The sequence below is a fragment of the Mustela nivalis genome, assembly GCF_964662115.1.
Source record: "Mustela nivalis genome assembly, chromosome: 3".
NCBI classification, from domain to species: Eukaryota; Metazoa; Chordata; class Mammalia; order Carnivora; family Mustelidae; genus Mustela; species Mustela nivalis.
In genome coordinates, this window is record NC_139022.1 from 127,075,264 (window position 1) to 127,085,315 (window position 10,052).

General features: G+C 34.7%; 1 long non-coding RNA gene across 1 annotated transcript; it reads right to left on the reverse strand.

Moving 5' to 3' along the window:
- Positions 1-227: 227 nt before the first annotated feature.
- LOC309861533 lies at positions 228-8,834 on the reverse strand. The gene is made up of 3 exons (XR_014309990.1): positions 8,468-8,834; positions 8,339-8,388; positions 228-367 (listed from the first exon to the last, which is right to left on the reverse strand). It is a non-coding gene; the product is annotated as an uncharacterized lncRNA (long non-coding RNA).
- Between the last annotated feature and the right edge of the window lie 1,218 nt (positions 8,835-10,052).

The window sequence follows — 10,052 nt, forward strand, 5'->3', positions numbered from 1 at the left end:
AATTTATTACAACATGGCTTCAGCACAAGCCTATGTACACGCACACACACTCCTGACTATCCCGACTAGAGGACCCTTTTCTTCTCCCTTGTTCTTCAGACCTTCTATCAAATCTTTCAGATACTGGATCTCCTTGCTAAAGAATCTGCCCTCACTGGCGAGTGTAAAGAGCTGGAAAAAAGAAGAATGAGGCTCTGAAAGAGAGGGCAGATTATTTATTTATTTAGAGAGAGAGAAAGCGAGAGAGAGCGCACACACTTGGGAGTAGGGGAGAGGAGCAGAGGGAAAGAATCTTCAAGCAGACTCCCCGCTGACCAGGAGCCAGATGTGGGGCTCCATCTCACAACCCATGAGATCATGACCTGAGCTGAAACCAAAAGTCAGAAGGTTAATGAACTGAGTCACATAGCTGCCCCTATTGATTTGTTCCCAATGTAGTTTCAGCAAATTTAAGAAAGTTACAAATTACTTTTAAATCATTGTGACTTCTTATAATTCTTCCTCTTAATATTTTGAATTTTGCTAGATAAGTCTTCCAAATATTGCCAAATGGAGATATTTATACTAGCCTTTAAATTTTATACTGAGCAAGCAAATCAGCAAATCTGAGGGTTTCTATGTGTAAACATGTACTTTGTCTCCTCATCTACCCACCTATTCATTTAAACTAACACACACACACACACACACACACACACACCCCACACACACCCCCACACACACACCCACAAACACCCCCACACAACCCACAAATGTTTCTAGAGTCAAGGCCTGGGAAAGACTATGTAGAGTGAAGGCTTACAAGGTTTGACCTCTGTTATTTTAAGTAGAGGGGGCTATAGCTTGTCAGATTTAAATCAAGGGATTAATTACGCAAGGGTTTGGAGACTCTCCCATGAAAAAACATCATAAAACTTTATGATTACAATGGAGGTATACATTGTAGTTAAAGTGTTTTCAGTATCTAAAAATTCTATATCATCTACAATTTAAAAAATAATTTCATGAAATGAATTGAGATGATTTAGCTAATAATTGGTAGTGATCTGGCCTTGTTTTCTAAGGGATTCAAGTGGTAACAGCTGAAGTGAAGATTGGCATTGACAAAAAAGCAATAAATAAATTATTGCAATGTACTTTGCACGATAGTACCAGTTTTAAAATCTTATGAATGTTTGAGGAACAAGAACTCTTTGGCCATTGAGCCAGCCTGACTTAAAAGCAGCAAGCAGATCCACGACTTTTGGCTAGAGGTGCTAAGCCGTAATAAGGAGAACCCATTCCCATTTTTATGACAGGATATAACACTGATGTTTTGACATGTCCATATCTACTAAATTTTCAACAATTTAGTTTAAAATAACTACTTCATAAATTCTGGGATTGAGAAAGGAAATTGAAAATGGTTCAGCATTTTTAGGAAGTATATATTACAAACTTATAAAATAAATAGACAAAAAAAGAGAGGGGAAAAGGGTATAGTAGCTAGGAAGGATTGTTTACCAAAGTTCATTAACTAGATGTAAACTTTTAAAACCCTTTAAGCTTTATATTTTTATGCTTGCTTCTTTTCTGTTTTTCTTTTTTTTTAAGATTTTATTTATTTGTCAGAGACAGAGGGAGAGAGAGCGAGCGAGCACAGGCAGACAGAGAGGCAGGCAGAGGCAGAGGGAGAAGCAGGCTCTCTGCCGAGCAAGGAGCCTGATGTGGGACTCGATCCCAGGACCCTGGGATCATGACCTGAGCCGAAGGCAGCTGCTTAACCAACTGAGCCACCCAGGCGTCCCTCTTTTCTGTTTTTCTAATGGCTGTTTTATCTCTTGCTAACTCCTTCTAAATAGTATGCAGATTACTAGATTAAAATAGTAAATATCAAATCCTAGTGGTTATAAGTTTTAGGAGATGCACAGAACTACTTTTCAATTCTGAAAAAGTCCTTTAGCAAAACACTTAACTTAAACTGGCTATTCTGTCATTTTTGAACAGGGATATTAATTTTTATTTCTATTTCTTTTGTAACTGGCTAGCAGCAACATCAGAATCAGTAGTAGTAATTATTAACTATGAAAGTTCCCTTTGATCAGGAAATACTTCTCTAATTACAACTTGATGAAGGGCCTACTCACTCTGATGTTAAGTGGAAGCAGTTAATTAAATCTGTTCGGTTTCTTTCCCCTTGCCCCATTCCATTATAAATAAGAAAGACTACTGTGTATCTACTACATTAGCAACGTGCTTCTAACCCTTATATGGACTTCTGCAGTAGACTCGATTATTTTTCCCCAACTTTGTAAGGCTTGCCCTCCATTAATTTAAGTAGAGTGGGCCAAAGATTGGCCTAAGATGGATTTAAATTAGGAAACCAATTAAATTTAAGACTCTGCTTCTGATAACATGACTTTCATCCAGGCAGAGTCTATTTCCTTCCCCATATAGGTAGAAACCAATACCATTCACGAGCCACTGATAGTGGAGTTTCTCTTGGTCATTTCAACCTTACAGTTTTGGCTTGGTGACAGGGCTTGAGTAGAAGGAAAGTTATCAAGTGGGTTGGGAGACCTGATTACAACATGCATAATAAATTCTGAACTAGGAAAATGCTGAAGATGGATTTTCTTACCCTTATTCAGACTCTTGGAAATGTGACTATAAAAAGAGGACAGAAAGAAAAGGAAAAATATAAAGCAATGAAATGCATAATTTTAAAGAACTCAATTATGGGGAAGTCTCAGGAGAGTCGCCCTGTGGTTCATAAATCTGTCTGCTGTTTTCACTATTGCTCCATCCTGTACCACTTGCTTTTGTTTTATCTGTCTTGATACATGAGCCAGCAAAGCATCATAAATATCCTTAGAAAGCAAGTGCTAGCTCTCCTTAGGGAAAGACATTCTCTTTCTGATTTTCTTCTTGTTAGTTTGAAGTTTGAATAAACTGTTTAGGAAATCAAAACAATTAAGTTATTCCTATAATCAACTTCCTTTTCTATGCCTTAATCACTGTAAGTTACTAGAGAAAGGAATCATTTCAAATCCTTTTAGCCCTGGAATTTCCCAGCTGGACCAATAACGTCATTCAAAATGTATTTAAAGTAGGGTTACTGGGTAAATCATGTTTCTTGCTCAGATAATATTGTCATATATGTTATGTATCCTTTTACATGTACATTAAAAATCTGTAAGAATTTATTGACTCTCAAATGTGCTACATGGATGGGACAGAAAATACATTTTCATTTAAACAAGGAATTGACACAGCCAACTGTGGTCTCTCACCATTTTTATGCACTTCACAGCCTGTATTCTAATTTTAAATTAGGGATCTGATATGTATATTTATCCACAGCCATACTTGAATCAACCTGTAACTGTAAGCCTTTGGGGAGTGATTGTGTTTGAACATCTGGACTTACCACATGTTTTCAGTTGGAGATGAAACATCATTTACAAGACAAGCTTTTTTAAAAAGTAAGATATGGTGATGATATTCTATAGGTGTTCCAGATGTTAAGAAATGTATTCTGCAAATATGATTTCAGATTTATTTTAGCAAAAAGGATGTAAAATGATACTTTAAACTGAAATAGTTTTACTGAAATTTTCTCATAGATCTTCCCCTTATTTCACACAATTAAGTGTTCTGATTAGTGTTTCAAGAAATAATAAATTGAGTTACATGACAATTAACCTGTTTTTATAATATTTTCTATGAAAAAAATCAATGATTATTTGCATTCCAAAAAACTAAAAGAACCTTGGGAATAATATCAATTTTCAAGGACCCCCAAGTAATATTTTGTATTTATTAAACACAGACTAAGCATCACGTGACTCTCTTTTGAAGTGCTAATATCTTTGAATCACAACCAGAAGTTTCCCTTCATTAAATAATTTCCTAATGACTAGTATGTTTTCTTATAATACTACAAGAGAATATAATTTCAGTCTTCTCTTGTAGAAACTGAATTAATTTCTATTGGAGCCCTATGGTTTATATTTACAATATATGCATGTATCAACAAAAACTCATTAATTGGAAGCTAAGAGTAACCTTAAAGCATATAATATTTGCCTCTGCAGATTAAAGCAAATACTGGGAGCTAATTTGAACAGAACTTTCCTAAAATGTCAGAAACCCTTTAATCTGATAAAGTTCCTGTAAGAAAAACTCTTTAATCTCTGCCTTTCATGTGCTACAAAACTAACAATTTAACCTCTCTACATCCGTGCAAGTTCATTTACCTTGTTATATATAGTGATATTATATAACAAAAAAGTGACTGTATAAACTGAGACGGTTTTCTCACTTTGCATTTACAGTTTTAGGAAAGTAAATTAATGGGCACTTCATTTTGAAATTAGAATTGTTTCCATTTGTGAGACTACACATACACTCACATAACTGTGGTTGTAAATCTACCTCACTTTGCTCAATGGTCAGGCTTCTAATAAGGTGTAACACATTTTTTAGGTAAAATTAATTATCTTGACTATATTTAAATAAGCGTGTTCTTTAAAAACTGTTTTAACTAGTTTTTTTAAAAAAATATACATTTAAAGCTAATAATAAACTTTGTAATTTAGCATTTTACTGAATGAACAGGTTTTTCTGTGCCAGCCCTCTTTGAAGCATGACACTATTACTATATTTTTAAGGATGGTTGTGTAATATGTGCATAGAAATATTATTAATTATTTGGTGAAAAGATAAAAAGATCAGATTTTTTGACATTGGAGATTTATGACTATGTCAGGTTTCTATAATATAACCTTTAAAATGTGGACTATATCTGGCTTCAACATAGCCAATCAGCAATTTATAATTATGATTATTTTTAACTTATTTATACAGACTCATATTTTTCATTTAGATAACTTAAAAATGCAACAATTATTTCAGTCCAAAAAATTTTTACCAAGGGTCAACATTAACTTGTGCCTGTGGGTAGCATGAGGAAACTGCTTCTTGCCAGTTCTATTATGTCACTGAGATCAGTAAGGAGCTTTGATTTCCGGGATCCATACCACAGTCTAAGAATATTTTTAAGTTAAGTAACTGAACCAGGAAACTAGCTGGAGGTCTCTCATTACTTATTCTTGCTTGTTACTTCAGAATATGTTAGTTGTAGCTATTTCTATTCATGTTTCAATATTAAAGTCATCATGAAAAGGGCTTGGAATTAGGTATTTTTTCTTTCTTCTATTTTTTCTTTTTCCTTTTTTTTTTCTTTTGGTAGTTTTAAAGAAACTGTCCATGAGTCCAAATGAAGACTCATTTGATATCCCAGAACAAATTCCTGAAGAAATCAAGAAGAAATATTTCAGTAGACAAAAGTCACCTCAATGAAGATAGACTGTATGTCAACAAGTTATAAAGAGCTCATGTAATGTACATGCAAATAACAGAGTATAAACTCCTCTCAGATAACAAGAAAACAATTTTTTTTGTTTTTGACTATTGTTGTATCAGCCAAAGCCTCAAAATTAACTTAACCAAGCCCAAATCTTTGCCAATATTGTGGCTCTGTGCCACATTGAAATTCAAAAAATGTCTCAGAGAGTATAATCACTCTATCATCTAACCTTATTTTTATTTTATTTTATTTTTTTTAAAAGATTTTATTTATTTATTTGACAGGCAGAATCACAAGTAGGCGGAGAGGCAGGCAGAGAGAAAGGAGGAAGCAGGCTCCCCGCTGAACACAGAGCCCGACGTGGGGCTTGATCCCAGGACCCTGGGATCATGACCTGAGCCGAAGGCAGAGGCTTTAACCCACTGAGCCACCCAGGCGCCCCCAAACCTTATTTTTTTAAAGATCCAGATAGACTTCCTACTTATGAGGTAGCTCAACTTTAAATGGCACTGAAAGGAAACTTTTTCAAACTTTGTCAATTAGAAAGTTGAAACTATCAGGATCTGAGAGCAGGAACATATTTCTGCCAAAGTTTTGGAAAACGTTGGGATCGTTATTTAGAAGTATTATTAATAGGATGAATATTCTCTATAATTAAAAATAAAGTTTCTCTGTGAAATAGTTTGAAATTTTAAGGTCCTGGAAATCATGTTAGCTATCAGACATTTCATGTTACCCTTATCAGACATTTTTAAAGTTCTTACACAGTTGGAAAAACTAGAGAGTTTGGGGAAATGAAGAAGAAATGACCATGGCACTGAATGTATATAAATCATGTAATTATGCATGCTCTGATATGTGTAAATACAAATATGATGCTTTTGTAGTATATCAAAGAAGAAAATCTAGCACATCTTTTTCTGGAAGAAAAGGAATGAGTGGACTAAACAACTTTGGGTAAATAATTTAAAAATTAATATTGTACTTTTAAGACAAACACACATAAACCATTTTGAGTATGTGCGTTTCTTAGAAAGAAAGGAAAACTCATATAAGTTGTGTGAGTCAAAAAAGAAAGAAGAGCATTAATAAACTTTAAAGACCTGAATAGTTTTTCTTACTTTATAATTACAAGAGATCTTTCAGGCAAGATATAATTTTGGTAATTGCATATTCAAATATGGTAACTAAGTAAAAAGAAGAGTTATTTTTCCATCAGCTATTTGGCCATTGGGATTTCATTTCTGCCTGAGAAATGGTATTCTTGATACCTCTTTTTCCCTTGCAGTCATAAAAGAAAGCAATTACATTTACTGAAAATATTCTATCCTCTACAAACTGTAAACCTCCTCTCTACTCTTTCAGCATTCAATTTTTTCTTCTAAAAATTTCACATATTGACATATTTCACATCAACTTCTCTTGATTTTTCATGCACCTTAAGAGAAACTCTAAAATTAATTCATTACATTCCTGCCAGTTACCAACTTCTAAATAGTCCTAAAAAAGTCACTGTAGTAATAATTCTTTCCTCCTTTAATTTTCACATCCTCAGTCAATTGAATATTTTACATACACTTCCCATGGATTTAAACCTTTTGTAAGTGAAATTGGAAAATGAAATAAGTCATGCACAGGAACAAGAATCACAAGCCTTCCAATGAATTATGTATTTTTGCATGCAAATGCGTCTATTTTCAAAATACTCTACTGTTAAACATATACTTCTCTAGGATTTGCTTTAATCTTATGCAATGCATTTTATCATATGTAAGGGTTAAAGCTATTAACTACCACGTGTAACTCTAATGATTGCAGATGACTAGCATGTTAAGTATTTCAGGTTAGGGAATTAGATTAGGAGCAGTTCATATAAAACAGAGTTAAATAGAACATTACAGACACACAATGATAGGAAACATATATATTAATTGGTGTTAACTTAAATTAATATGTCAAGTAAAAAGTAGCTTTCTAATTAAAGTTGCCTAGTGCTTTTAGATCTGATCATATATAGCAATTTAATTAGACATCCAAGTTGCTGGTACCCTGAATGGAACAGCAGAATATAATCAAAGTTACAAGTGACTAACACTACAAGATGCTCTTGTCAAAACTCAGCAGAGCAAAATTTTACAAACCTGTTGACAATATTACTCCTGTATTCTATAGACCAACACGTTCTTTATATATTTCTGTAGTTTCAATTTTCTCAGTAATGTAAGCAACATTGAATAATCTCACCTAAGAGCTAATCTTATTTTTAAAAAATGACAGGTAAAGATGGAGCACAGTTATAAAGACAAAGGTAAGTTCTAATTAAAAAAGCAAACCTGAAACTTAATGATATCAATAAACAGATGATTTATCAACATCCTTGCATTTTCTCTTAATATTACATTCTACATGTTTGCTACCTTAATTAATATGCAGACATATATGTATATATGTCTTTACCCACGACAACACCCTCTTAGGAAGACTATCCCAGCACATGCTCCTGAGTGAACAAATTACCCCACATTGTAATGATGTGATCAAACTCTGCAAGTTATATGCCTCATCACTTGTTACCCCAAACTATAAAAGTTAAAAGAAAAATACTACATACCGTACATATAGCACAATACTGTAGTCAGGGAAGTAGTATGACTTATATCAATGATAATGAAAAACTGGATATATTTAGGAATAACATACCTTATGAATTGCATCTCAGATCACAGTTCGAGATCAAGTTCCTAACTATGAACTCAGAGCTCATGGAAATGCAAACAATTGTGTACATTCCGATTAGGAAAGATTTGGTGGCTCCCTCATTTAATTGCAGCTCTCTTATAAAATTATTTACTTCAAGGGAGACTAATAATTAAGAAATAAAACAAAGCAGTTCAACCTAAACCAGGCATTATATTTAAAAGTCATCATGCTTGAAGTGTGTAAAACTACAATGATGTCACAAATAGATAAATCTTAACTGCATCTTACCTGTAGTAGCAGTGTCTTGGTGGTGTTGAGTGTCAAAGAGATGCAAGTCCCTAAATTAGAAAACAGGGGGATGTTTGCACTCCCAGTTTTAGCAGACCTAGAGTGTTCTATGTATAAGTAATATATTACCTCTTCAAAGTCGCCCTGACAACGGTGTTGATGGGCAACAGTTAGAATTACTGCCCAAAAGCTTGCTGATGTTGCTCCTGCAGCCTTCCGCCTTTGCACAGAGACCTAACATATGAGTGTGCCGAGAGCATCCTTTTTCTCCCCCTCTCTCCCCCTCCTTTTTGCCTGGTTTTTCTTCCTCTGTATCTCAGTGTGCTGGCGTGTGTGTGTGTGTGTGTGTGTGTGTGTGTGTGTGTGTGTCCGTCTCTGCCTCTCTCCTCTCTCCTCTTCTCTCGGTATCTATCACTCTCTAATGGAGAGTTACAATTCGGCTTATTTGGCAGACAGACCGTCAAAGAGGACAGGCTGGCAGGCAACTGTGCAGTTCCTCCCCCCACCCCCACCCCCCCGCTGAGACACGTGAATGTGTTGTGAATAAAGACAAAGCCCCGAAACAGTGCAGCACATTACTCCCTGGAAAAGCGCTGCAATGATACTCCGCACTGCAACTCCGCAGACCGCCAGGCAGCCAGGCTAGGAGGTGGACCGCATTCCCCTTGCCCTCCCTCATCGAACGTGTATTGTAAAGTTTGGCTCAGGACTTTGCTTCTCAGGACCTTGTTTTCTGTGGGCTAGAAGTTCTATTATTAACTGGATGAATATCTTGAACAGAAGTGTTTTAGATAGTTTTCTATTATGTTAAACTTGGAGAACCTAGATAATTCCTGAGTTGTTGCCAAAGTAACCGAATTTTGTAACTTTTGAAGATAAAGATCAGTTCTGTTAGACCCCAAATAAATGTTGTCATGGTAGTGGAAGATGGATTTCTCTAGTCTCAGTATTCCCAGAGGGACTAAGTGGGAAGGGGTTGGGGGAAGGTAAAGCAAACAAACAAAAAGCATCAGTTATCTCACAGGTGCCAAAAATAGAAACTGAGATAAACTAAAGTGAAATTGATGAACGAGTCTGCAAGAACAAAAGTGCAAAGGAATGAAACAGAGTAAATAAATGGGACTCACTGATTCCCTATAGCTATCATTCAGTTTGATAACAAAAAGAAATCCTACTTATATAGTTCATGTTTTGCAGGTTTTGCCAGTATTAATATATAAATAAACACAGGCTAACATATATCTTGCATTCAGAAACAATTTGGTAGATAATAACCTACAGATGTTTGCCTAAGGAAAATTAGAAATTTTCTTTTTCCTATTAAAAAAAAATACAGGAAATTAATGAACTATGGATATAAAACTGTGAGTTACATACCCTCAATGTTGGTCCCAATCAATTAATACTCTTAGAATAAAAGTACAATTATATAATAATATTCTAAAAGCACAATAATATAATTCAGATACTAGTTTTTAGAAAATTAAGTGTAAGTTAAAATTAGATCTATCTAAAAATGCTGAGAAACCTAAATAATGATGGAAATAAAATATTAACTTATTTCTAACCCTCAGGAAAAAGAAGTAGGTAGGTAGCTTAAAAATATGGATTTGAGTTCCATGATTATCAGGGGAAGTAAGCTCCCGGATAGCCATCTTCAACATGGCCCAGATGGTTGGTCACTCAACCTGTGGCCATCAAATTGATACCCAAA